At 48.3% G+C, this 12613-nt stretch overlaps 1 protein-coding gene and 1 long non-coding RNA gene across 2 annotated transcripts in view; both read left to right on the top strand.

Annotated features, from left to right (window-relative positions):
• LOC148662594 (uncharacterized) overlaps positions 1-12613 on the top strand; it is a 197095-nt gene that overhangs the window by 131364 nt on the left and 53118 nt on the right. The window lies entirely within an intron of this gene.
• LOC148662595 (globoside alpha-1,3-N-acetylgalactosaminyltransferase 1-like) overlaps positions 1-12613 on the top strand; it is a 167789-nt gene that overhangs the window by 121466 nt on the left and 33710 nt on the right. The gene's annotated exons all lie outside the window — the stretch shown is intronic.

Below are 12613 nucleotides of genomic sequence, written 5' to 3' on the forward strand. Positions count from 1 at the left end.
ATTTCTAAGGGTGCAGACCCCTGTACTAAACTTTGACTGGTATTGTAACCTTCAACCCTCCCCTCTCACCAGTATGGTGCTGTACTGGATATCTGGAATACTGACTTTTTCACTTCTATGCAGCTTTAGTATTTTACAGGGTGATCTGTTTCAGTGCTGAGCTCTTACCTATATCTTACAACCTTTCTGTCTGTTATTGGTTAATAAAGTTAAGGGGATAGAGGTGTTCAAACAGAGCCACCCCTTTGAGGAGGGAGGTGGGGAATGAAGTCAAGTGTGTGGTGTGATTGAGAGAAGAGGGGGTGGAAAAACATATTCGTGTTGGGGAAGGAGGGGGAAGACTTCTTTTTTTTTTTTGGGATGGTCTTAGTGTTAAGGCATAACTCCTTTTTTTCCAGTCCTAGCTCATCTGGTTTTGGGTTTTTTTTTTGCTTCATTTTCCCTCCCCCCCTTGGGAATATCAACATCCATGGCCGGAGTCTTAGTTCTGTTCTGGCTAATATGAGGTTAACTTGCTTCAAGGGGGAAGTCCAATCTCTCATGTGTTCTTTGGGGTTGAGACTGTGGGTGGGACCCTGGGTGTTTTGAAGGTCATAATGCTCCCTGATTTAACTACTCTAAGCTGCGATAAGGTTAGTGGAGATGTGTGTAACTCCCCCCTGGAGACATATTCCTTTTAGTGGCCCACAGACCTCTGCCCTTGAACACAACTACAGCCAGAAGAATGTAGCCTGTGCGTAGCAGGAGCTGTGTGCAAACATACCACCCCTCTGTCTGAAAGGCGAGAGAGCTGACTGGGCTGTGCGTGAAGCCGGTAAGTACCAGTGAGAGTGGAATATTAATCTACCTGCTGCCTCTGGCTATGTGTGATCGAGGTTGAGCAGGAGCTCTTAACTGCAAGAGGGAGAGAGCGGGTTATTACTCCACAGCGACCAGTCTGCTTTCATTTCAATATAATACCTCACTTTGCTCTTGGCTCCCTGGTGCGATCATCCACTCCAGGCTGGACTCATCTTACACTGAGAGAGATGGGTGGGGCAGTGTTAGAGTGGGTGTAAGATGGGCCAAGGGATGGGTACAGTCTCAACCCTCTGTTATTCTCCCACTGGGGCTATCCTGCTGCAGGACTTCATGAACTACATTTCCCAGCAGGCCATGAGGACGATGGTGGCCAACAGGCTACCTCCCCTGGGTTGATAAGGTGCAGGTATTGTTAAGAAAAAGAGAGCTCAGGGATGGTTTGAATTCCTGCACAGGGCTGGAGCCTGGAGGTACAAGTTCATACATTTGGTGTTGGTTTGTCAGTGGGAAGGAATGGGCTGGATTAATTAATAAATAGGATCTGCTGTCTAATAACCTCGTTTTCTTTGCCTGAGTCTATAATCTCCTTTTGTAATTCAATAGGGTCGGGTTTTGTTTCTTTCAGACACTCCAGCTCCTCGTTTGACACTTTGCTGTGAAAATCGTACTTGTCACAACTGCATTATAGCTTTTAGTCAGCTGACCAGCTGGAGAAACATGATTGGTCAGGTGACATTTAAAAAGCAGGAAGTGGAGTCTCCCAGTATTGCTGCAGCCAGAGCAGCGAGTGGAGGAAGGAGTCCCCACCCTCCACTTGAGACAGGTGGACAGCTCTCAGAACAAACACTTTCACAGCCATGATGGAAGGAAATGGTGCTCTTTATTCACAGTTCGGGATAAAGCAGTCCAGAAACCACAAAAAAAACATTGGTTCTTCTCTGAGCTCTAAGTAGACTTGCAGTTGTCTTCAAAGCAGGTCTCTGTGAAGACAGCCAGACTCTCAGCTCCCAGGCTCAGCAGTCAGACCTCCTCCCCCTGACACAGCTCAGCTCTGCAGCTCTTCCCTCCTGCTCTGCTCAGCACAACTGACCTCTGTCCCCAGGCAGCACCAGACTGAAGGCCTCCCCTCCTGCCTTTTAACTGTCTCCCCACCAATCGTCTTCCACCAATTAGGCAGCTAATTATAGGCCGCAGGTTGTTCTCCTTGGCCTCGTTGGGGATGAAGGTCAGACAAGCGCCACTGTCTTGCCTGAACCTGCTGCGCTCTTACAGTGTTGAAATCGAGTGGTTCGGGAGAGGTGTGTGACGGGAAGGTTCAACTGTTTTGTGGGTCTTTCTGATCCCATATTATAATCAGTGTGTTAAATCATTGCTGTAGTTTGTTTTGGGTCTCGGGATTCATCTTGCTGGATGTCCTACAGGCTCACCCTCCTCATCCTCTGTGTTGGGGCTCAGCTGTTCCTGAAATCAATAAAAATAAATCCAATTCCACTAGAAAAACTGTGATTAGTTTTCCAGGATGAGTAAAAGCATAGATGTTAAAATATGTTGAAAGATAAATGAAAATCAACAGCTTGTTTTCTGGAAGCTTTGATCCCACAGCCCTTGTGTTAGAAGCCCAGAGCTCTTCCACTGAGCCACAGTGGCTCTCTGAGGCTGGGGCTCCTGTGTGCTCTTGGGCTTCCCAGCTCAGGGTTCGAAACTGAGGGATAAAAGGCAGACCGAATGAGCTCTCCTTCAGGCCAGGAGCCAGTGGAGGAGTGGAGATGGTACTGAGCTCATGACCATGAGGTTGTGGGTTCAAGTCCTGCCTAAGAGCTAAGGTGGATTTACGGTGTGATCCTCCCCAGCAGTGAGTGGTTGAGAAATAAAAGGCCACAGCTCTTGTCTTTATTTATCAGTGTGTTACTGTCCACAAGAATTAAATTAACAAAAGCTCCAGCTCCTTGCAGGATTTGAACCCACAACCTCCAGGTAGAAGTCCAGAGCTCTTCCCCTGAGCCACAGCACGTCTTTGTAGGTCTGGGGCTCCCGTGGGCTCTTGGTCTTCTTCCCAGTTCAGGGCTGAAACGGAGGGATAAGAGCCGGACCGAATCCCTCTCCCAGCGGGACGGCAGATGGAGGAGTGGAGACGGTGCTGGGCTCATGACCGCAAGGTTGTGGGTTCAAATTCTGGCTGGTCCCTGGTAAGTATCACCCAGGTGAGTATTTGAGGTAAGTATGTGGGCTGGGTAGACGGGACAGGTAGAGAGGGTAGCCAGGGTGAGGGGGTGGGATAGGTAGAAGGGAGGGTTAGACAGGGCTGGCTAGCAGCAGAGTGTTAGACAGGGCAGGTAGGGCCAGTGAGGTGGGGTAGGTAGAAAGGGTGGGCTGGATAGCAGCAGTGTCAGACAGGTAGGAGGGGCAGGTAGGGCCAGTGAGTGGGGTGGGTTAGGTAGGTGCAGGCAGCAGAAGGGGGTAGAGTAGCAAGGTGGGTAGACAGGGCAGGGGTGCAGGCAGTTGTAGTAGAGGGGTAGGCAGGGCTAGGGGGTGGGGTAGAGTAGGTGGAGAGGTAAGGTAGGAGCTAGGAGGAGCCTAGGCCCTGGGGGGTGGGGCAGGTAGAGTAGGGAGGGTCAGGTGAGGCAGGAGGTGGCCTGGGCTGAGGAGGAGGAGCAGCAGAGAGGAAGAAAAGGAGCAAGGAGGAGCCCAGGCCACAAGGGGGTGGGGTAGGTAGGGAGGAGAGGCAGGTAGGGTAGAGAGTGGGGGGGGGGGTAGACAGGTCCAGGGAGGGTAGAGTAGACAGAGGCAGGAGGTGGCCTGGGCTGAGGAGGAGGAGCAGGGAGGGAAGGAGGAGCCCAGGCCCCAGGGGAGGGAGGGGGCAGGCAAGTCTGGGGGGAGAGAGAGGGGGTGATGGGTTTTTATTGTTCCCCTCTCCTTATAAGTTCAGTTTAGTCTAGTCATGAAGAATAAAAACTTGACATCACCCCCTCTCTCCCTGCACCTACCCCTCCCCCCCCTGGGGCCTGGGCTCCTCCTTCCCTCCCTGCTCCTCCTCCTCAGCCCAGGCCCCCTCCTGCCTCTGTCTACTCTACCCTCCCTGGACCTGTCTACCCCCCCCCCCACTCTCTACCCTACCTGCCTGCCTCTCCCACCCCCTTGTGGCCTGGGCTCCTCCTCACTCCTTCTCTGCTCCTCCTCCTCAGCCCAGGCCACCTCCTGCCTCACCTGACCCTCCCTACTCTACCTGCCCCACCCCCCCATGGCCTAGGCTCCTCCTAGCTCCTTCCTTACCTCTCCACCTACTCTACCCCACGCCCTAGCCCTGCCTACCCCTCTACTACAACTGCCTGCACCCCTGCCCTGTCTACCCACCTTGCTACTCTACCCCCTTCTGCTGCCTGCACCTATCTACCCCTCCTACCTAACCCACCCCACTCACTGGCTGTACCTGCCCCTCCTACCTGTCTGACACTGCTGCTACCCAGCCCACCCTGTCTACCCCTCCTATCTACCTACCCCACCTCACTGGCCCTACCTGCCCTGTCTAACACTCTGCTGCTAGCCAGCCCTGTCTACCCCTCCCTTCTACCTATCCCACCCCCTCACCCTGGCTGCCCTCTCTACCTCTCCCATCTACCCAGCCCACATACTTACCTTGGATACTCACCTGGGTGATACTTACCAGGGGCCAGCCAGGATTTGAACCCACAACCTTGCAGTCATGAGCCCAGCACCGTCTCCACTCCTCCATCTGCCGTCCCGCTGGGAGAGGGATTCGGTCTGTCTCTTATCCCTCCGTTTCAGCCCTGAACTGGGAAGAAGACCAAGAGCCCACGGGAGCCCAAGACCTACAAAGATGTGCTGTGGCTCAGGGGAAGAGCTCTGGACTTCTACCTGGAGGTTGTGGGTTCAAATCCTGCAAGGAGCTGGAGCTTTTGTTAATTTAATTCTTGTGGACAGTAACACACTGATAAATAAAGACAAGAGCTGTGGACTTTTATTTCTCAACCACTCACTGCTAGGGAGGATCACACTGTAAATCCACCTTAGCTCTTAGGCAGGACTTGAACCCACAACCTCATGGTCATGAGCTCAGTACCATCTCTACTCCTCCACTGGCTCCTGGCCTGAAAGAGAGCTCATTCGGTCTGCCTTTTATCCCTCAGTTTCGAACCCTGAGCTGGGAAGACCAAGAGCACACAGGAGCCCCAGACTCACAGAGCCACTGTGGCTCAGTGGAAGAGCTCTGGGCTTCTAACACCAAGGCTGTGGGATCAAAGCTTCCAGAAAACAAGCTGTTGATTTTCATTTAACTTTTGACATATTTTAACATTTATGCTATTACTCATCCTGGAAAACTAATCACAGAGTGTTTCTAGTGGAATTGGATTTATTTTTATTGATTTCAGGAACAGCTGAGCCCCAACACAGAGGATGAGGAGGGTGAGCCTGTAGGACATCCAGCAAGATGAATCCCGAGACCCAAAACAAACTACAGCAATGATTTAACACACTGATTATAATATGGGATCAGAAATACCCACAAAACAGCTTAACCTTCCCGTCACACACCTCTCCCGAACCACTCGATTTCCACACTGTAAGAGCGCAGCAGGTTCAGGCAAGACAGTGGCGCCTGTCTGACCTTCATCCCCAACGAAGCCAAGGAGAAGAACCTGCTGCCTATAATTAGCTGCCTAATTGGTGGAAGACGATTGGTGGGGAGACAGTTAAAAGGCAGGAGGGGAGGCCTTCAGTCTGGTGCTGCCTGGGGACAGAGGTCAGTTGTACTGAGCAAAGCAGGAGGGAAGAGCTGCAGAGCTGAGCTGTGTCAGGGGGAGGAGGTCTGACTGCTGAGCCTGGGAGCTGAGAGTCTGGCTGTCTTCACAGAGACCTGCTTTGAAGACAACTGCAAGTCTACCTAGAGCTCAGAGAAGAACTGAGGTTTGTTTTCTGGTTTCTGGACTGCTTTATCCCAAACTGTGAATAAAGAGCACCGTTTCCTTACCTTGTGGCTGTGAAAGTGTTTGTTCTGAGAGCTGTCCACCTGTGTCTCAGGTGGAGGGTGGGGACTTTTAACTGGACATGGGGACAGGACAGGCCTATTGTCCCCTCTGAGCTGGAAAACAACTGGGTTGATCTTCTGGTCAGCCAGAGACTGCGGGCCTGGTGCGAAAGGCTGATCCTCACAAGAGGAGAATCTATGAATTGCCACAGGGTCAGCAGCAAACGTCTAATACAGAACAATGAAAAACAGGAGAAATACATAGAGTACATGCAACATACTGTATCCAAGATCTTGTTTTATTTTGAAGATGTCCAATGTAACCAGTCCTGCTGAGCTCTGTGACAGTGAGAGAGATCAACCTCTTGCCCTGACTGTAGGAGAGCAGGGGGTTGTGCTGTGAAGGACACAAACAGAGCTGTGAACTGGTCTTTCTTCTCCAGCAGCTCCTTCCTCCACTCGCTGCTCTGGCTGTAGCAACACTGGGAGACTCCACTTCCTGCTTTTCAAACCTCCCCTGACCAATCACGTTTCTCCAGCTACACTGCAGTCTGGGTAATGCAGTTGTGGCAAGGACTATCCTCCAGCCCAGCTGGGAGCTGGAGTGTAAGAAAGAAGCAAAATACTGACAGCAGTTGTGGAGAGTGAGTTGAGAAAGGTTATAGCCCAGTTAAAAAAAAAACAGGTTCTGAGCTAGCAGAGCTTCCAGTTGTATTGAAAATAACCCAGCTTGTTGATAAATATATATCCCTTCTTCACAACCTCTTGTAGCTCACCTGCGCTTAAAACATTTCCTTCCCACCAACAACCCTACACAGAATACATGAACTTGTACCTCCAGGCTGCAGCCCTCTGCAGAAATTCAAACTAGCTGCAGGTTTGAATTGGCAACACCTGCACCTTATCAACCCAGGGGAGGGAGTCTGTTGGCCACCATCCTCCTCAGGGCCTGCTGGGAAATGTAGTTCCTGACACCCTGCAGCAGTCCCAGCAAGGGTGGAACAGGGTTGAGATTGCACTACTCCATCCACGGCCCATTTTACACCCACTAACACTGACCCCCCCGCCCCGTATCTCTCAGTGTAAGACGAGGCCCGCCTGGAGCAGATGCCTGCACGATGGCAGAAAGGTGCATTAGTTTGAAAAGGAACCCCCCCCACCTCAGGCAACTCTCCTTCCCGAGAAGCATGACCCAGCCCTTTGGAAATGGGACCATGACACTGATGAGGGTGAAAAGAGGAAAACCTGCAGGGTCTTGGAAATCAAACGGAGCTGATCGACCCTTACGCTGACAAGAGCAGCAGTAGATTCCAGCCTCAGTACAGCACCAGACTCGCCCTCCTTTCCCAGCTGTTGGTTTGGATCATGGCTGACAGAGGTCAGCTCTTTACTCTTTAAACAGGTAAGACCTGGCAGACATGGGTAGCAGGTGGGTTGATATTTTCCACGGTCCTCCCCCTACCACCTTTACTCAAAGGACAGTCTGCTCCAGCCCTATGCCTGGTGTGTTTGTACAGTTTGTGATGGACGCTGGCCACAGTTGCAGCATCAGAGCTATTGCTTTAGACAGCTCACTCCTGGGGCAGAGATACAGCCAAAAATTGACATGGAGGGGATACTATGGGAGGGGAGGGAGGGGACAGAAACCTTAGACCTGTAATTCAGGGAATGATGACTTGGTGTGCTATAGCACAACCCTGATAAACATTCAGCATAGATAGAAGAAAAACTAAAATGCAAGAGTTGTGAAGGTAGTGCAATTTGTCCATTACAGCACAATACTAGTGAGAGTTCACGGTTGAAGATCAAAACAGATCCTTGCATGTTCACACTACAGTACACAGGTCTGACTATTACACTAAACTACAGAAGAAATATTATAACACTACAAGTGACAGCTCTGTACACTAGACCCTGGGTTATGACAGTACACAAGTTTGAGTATTACAATAGAGTACAGGTGGCAGTTTTTCACACATCTGACTCTTCCACTCCAGCACCGTACACGGGTCAGACTATTACACCACAGTGGATGTAGCAACTCACAGTAGAGTAGAGGATATAGGGCGGAGTATTACAGTTAAGTACAGGTGACATCACAAACATCCATGCAAGACTCAAATACAGTACAGAGGGGTGAGTGTTACTACATAGTATAAGTGACTGTAGAATAGGCCATATATTACAACAGTACAGAGGGCTAAGTACTAGAACACAATCAAGGTGACAATACACAGGTCAGAATATTACAATAGAGTACAGATGGCAGATTAGGACAACAGTCTGGATCATACACAGAAACAGGATAGAGGGCGGAGTGTTACAACATCGTCCAAGTGACAGTTCAGTACAGCAGTCCCTATATTCCAGTACACAGTTCTGCCTATTACAACACAGGTAACAGTTCACACCACAGTAGACAGGGTTGAGTATTACAATACAGAGTACAAGTAACAGGTGAGTCTTACACTGAAACACAGAACAGAAGGCTGCATATTACAACATTATACAACTGACAGTTCAGTACACATATTACAATAATACAGAGGGCTGAGTATTACACCACAATGCAGGTGACAGTATAGTACACTGGCATGAATATTACACTGAAATACAGAACAGGGGGTGATTGTTACAACATAGTACAAGTGACAATTCAGTACAGCAGACCATGTATTACAACAGTACAGTACACAGTTCTCAGTATTACAATAGAGTACAGGTGTCAGATTGGGACATAAGTCTGAGTCTTACACTGAAATACAGGACAGAGGGCTGAGTGTTACAACATCGTTCAAATGACTGTTTAGTACAGGGGTCCATCTATTAGAACAGTACAATACACAGGGTTGAGTAATACGGAACAGTACAGGTGACATTTCAACACCAATCTCAGTATTACAACAGCACACAGGACTGAACATTAGACTATAAGCCATATAATATTACAGTTCAGAGTTCAGCCCACAGATTCAGGTATTATTACTCACTGCAGGTCAAGGTTCAACAAAGGGTTGTGTCACTGACTGCTAAAGTCCAGTACAAGCTGGAGTTCAGCACACTGGTTGAAGTAGTTTAGTACAGTCTAGGTTAGAGCTCACCACCCTGAATTAAGCATTAAAGAACAGGAAAGGTAAGAGTTCAGTTTACAAGTTAGAGTATCACCACTCATTACAGTCAAGACTTAAGGACACAGTTGTGTATTAATGCTCAGTGGAGATGGGAGTTCAGAACACAGGTTTCTGGATTAAAGCTGAGAGTTCTACACACAGATCTGAGTATTAAAATAGAGCAGTGTGCTGAACCTTCACCTGGAGTGTGACACTGAGTATTAAAGCTCAGCCCAAGTGAGAATTCAGCACACTGGTTTGAGTACTATAATGCAGTACAGGACAGAGTTCAACACGAAGCTATGTCAATGAATATTAAGGCTCAGTGCTGGTGAGAGTTCAGTACAAGTCGGAGCACCATCATCATCTAGTACCAATCAGACATGTAAGTTTACATACTGTTTCTGAGTAGTACAACACAGTAGAGGTTACAGTTCATCTCACAGGGGTGAGTATTCTACTAGTACAGTTCACAGTTAAGCACACAGATGTGAATATTAAAACACTGCATGTGAAGGTTCACGAAACAGTTGTGAGACTGAGAACGAAAGTTCAGGCAGAGTTAAGCACACTAGTTTACCATTTCAGTAGAGTCTAGGTGAGAGCCGACCACACGGGTTTGAGTATTAAAAATAGTCAAGGTGAGAGTGTAGCACACAGATTTGAGTATTTAAGTACACTACAGATGAAGCTTCAGCATACTGGTGTGTTAGTGAGTATTAAAGCTCAGTACTAGTGAGAGTTCAGTACACAAGTTTGAGCACTGCACCATAGTACCAGTCAGACATGTGAGTTCACATACCCGAGTATTACAACAGTACAGGGCACAGTTCATCACACAGGGCTGAGTATTCTAATAGTACAGTTGACAGTTTAGCACAAAAATGTGAGTATTAAAAGATACTGCATGTGAGGGTTCGACCAACTGTTGCATCACCGAGTATTAAAGTTCAGTACAAGCCAGGGTTCAGCACCCTGGTTTAAAGTAGTTTAGTACAGTCCAGGTGAGAGCTGACCACACCCATCTGAGAATTAAAAACATTTTAAAACGTGAGAGCAAAGCACACAGGTCATTGAATATTAAACACAGTAAAGGGAAGACTGTAGCACACAGATTTTGACTGATTAAAGCTCAGTACAAGCTCACCTCCTTGGTTTAAGTATTTCAGTACAGTCCAGGTGAGACTGGATGACACAGATTGAAGTATTAAAGTACAGTAAACGTAAGAGTTAAGTTTACAGGTTTAAGTATTACCATGCATTACAGCTCAGTGGAGATGAGAGTTCAGAACACAGGCTTCAGTATTAAAAACACTGGAAAAAGTACCCGTTATGTTGAATACACTCCAGGTGAGAGATGAGCACACAGGTATCAGTATTGAAGCACAGGAAAAAGCACTGGTTTAAGTTTTTTTAGTCCAGAGCCCACCACACAGATCCGAGAATTAACAAAATTTAAAACACGAGAGAGTAAAGCTCACAGGTGTGTCATCGAGTATTAAAACTCAGTCAAGGTAAGAGTGTAGTACACAGATGTGAGATTTAAAGAACACTGCAGGTTCAAGTTCAGCATACTGGTGTGTCACTGAATATTAAAGCTCACTTACAAGTTAGGGATCAGCACAGTGGTTTAAGTATTTTAGTGCAGTCCACAGAGTTTGAGTATTAAAGCCCACTTACAAGTTAGAGTTTAGCAGACTGGTTACACTGGTTGAAGTATGATAGTAAAGTCCACATGAGGGGTCAGTACACACTTTTGAATATGAAAGCACAGTGAAGGTGAGTTACTCATATGTCAATATGAGAATTAACGCTCAGTACAAGTAAGAGTTCAGCACACTGACTGGTTTAAGTATTACAGTACAGTCCGCAGGATAGCTCAGCGCACAGGTCTGTCATTGAGAATTAAAGCTAAGTACAGGAGAGAGTTTAGTAAACATTTGAGTAGTTCCAGTATTATTTTTTATTAATACTTAGTGGAGATGAGAGTACAACACACAGGTGAGGGTATTAAATTATAATATAGGAAAGAATTCAGCACACTGGTGTATCATTGAGTACCGAAGTTCAGCAGACAGATGTGTCAGTGTATTAAGGTACAATCCTCTTGAGAATTGAGTACACCATTGTCAACACTCCACTCCCTACAGTACAGCCACGGATAACCATTATCTCAGAAAAGTCTATCTGAGCAAAGTACCTCACTATGGGGTACATGATTGTGTCCCCCTCTGGAATCGAACCTGCAATCCACAGTCAAAAAGCCCTGTTTAATACTGCAGAAGTGTAGTGTTTTACAGAGCACAAGCAGCTGGACTGAGAGAAAGACACACAGTTTAGGAGACGGGCAGAGAGACGTCACAGAGACCGACACATGGAGGAAGAAAGAGACAGGAAAGAGCTCCTCACCTCCATCCCAACTCCCAGCCATACCCGTCTTCCCACTGGCAGTCTCTGGACAACCTGGAAAATTAAGGAAAAACACAGTCCAATGACAATCCCAACAACTCATCCATACCAATCGTCCCACTGGAAGCCTCTGGAAAATTAGGGAAAAGCGAGGAGTGAGCATCCAACCTCCATTCCAACTCCTCATCCTTACCCATCTTCCCACTGTCTGCCACTGGACAGCCCGTTGTCTTCCCACTGGACATTTTGGGAAAACTACAGAAATGAACACAGGACAGAGCATCAACCTCCATCCCAACACCTCATCCACACTGGTGTTCCCACTGGCAGTCTCTGGACATCCTGGAAAATTAGGGAAAAGAGACAGGAGAGAGAGTTAACCTCAATTCCAACTACTCCTCCAAACCCGTCTTCCCACTGTCAATTTTATGGACATCCTAAAAAAAAAAAATCAGGGAAAAGATTATAGGAGAGAACATCCAACCTCTATCCCAGCCATACTTGTCTCTCCACTGTCTGCCCCTGGACATCCTGGAAAATTAGGGAAAAGGAAACAGGAGAGGGTTCAATCTTCATACGTACATGTCTTCCCAGTGTCAGCCGCCGGACTTATTGGAAAAGGGGAAAGAGACAGGAGAGAGCATCCCACCTCCATCCCAGGACACGCTGCTGTAGGCTGCACAGCTGTGACAGCTGGTCCGTGTGTCCGAGGGCAGCAGTCTGGCTCTGCAGTCTCTCTGTGCCTCGTCATCGGTGTTCAGCCCAGCATTCACCTGTCACTCAAGATTGTGTTAATTCAACAATAATACTTCACCAGGCTCTAATAATCAATGCTAGTAACTTTATAAGTTCTCCTCTCTCACTAGTAGGGTTGTGTGTTCATGCCCTGAGTGTGACACAGGAGTGACAGGAATAACCTGACCTTGGGCTCAGGCTGGAGGCTGGTGTTGGACTCGGGTACGAGAGTGTCAACAGCACACTGACCAGGTTCTTGGGGGCGAGAGACAGCAGGAGGTCAGGACACAGCCCTGAGGGTCACCCCCTGGAGCCCCGATAGGAGGAGTCCACTGGCTCTCCGCCTGGAGCTCATCTCCAGGGAGCAGCCTGAATCAGGGTCACCTGCAGCTCTTCATCATCGTCATCCTCACAGGTTCCAGCAGGCAGAGATCAGGACACCCTGGATGTCTCCCCAAGACAACTCCTACTCTGTCCCCTCGGAGTCTGTGGATCCCAGACTGGTCCGATCAGCCCCGATCATGTAAGACCAGCGTCGCCTGGGAGGGACAGCCAGTGAAGGAGAGACTCGCCT

Source organism: Lepisosteus platostomus, chromosome 5, assembly GCF_059453375.1.
Source record: "Lepisosteus platostomus isolate fLepPlt1 chromosome 5, fLepPlt1.hap1, whole genome shotgun sequence".
NCBI lineage: Eukaryota > Metazoa > Chordata > Actinopteri > Semionotiformes > Lepisosteidae > Lepisosteus > Lepisosteus platostomus.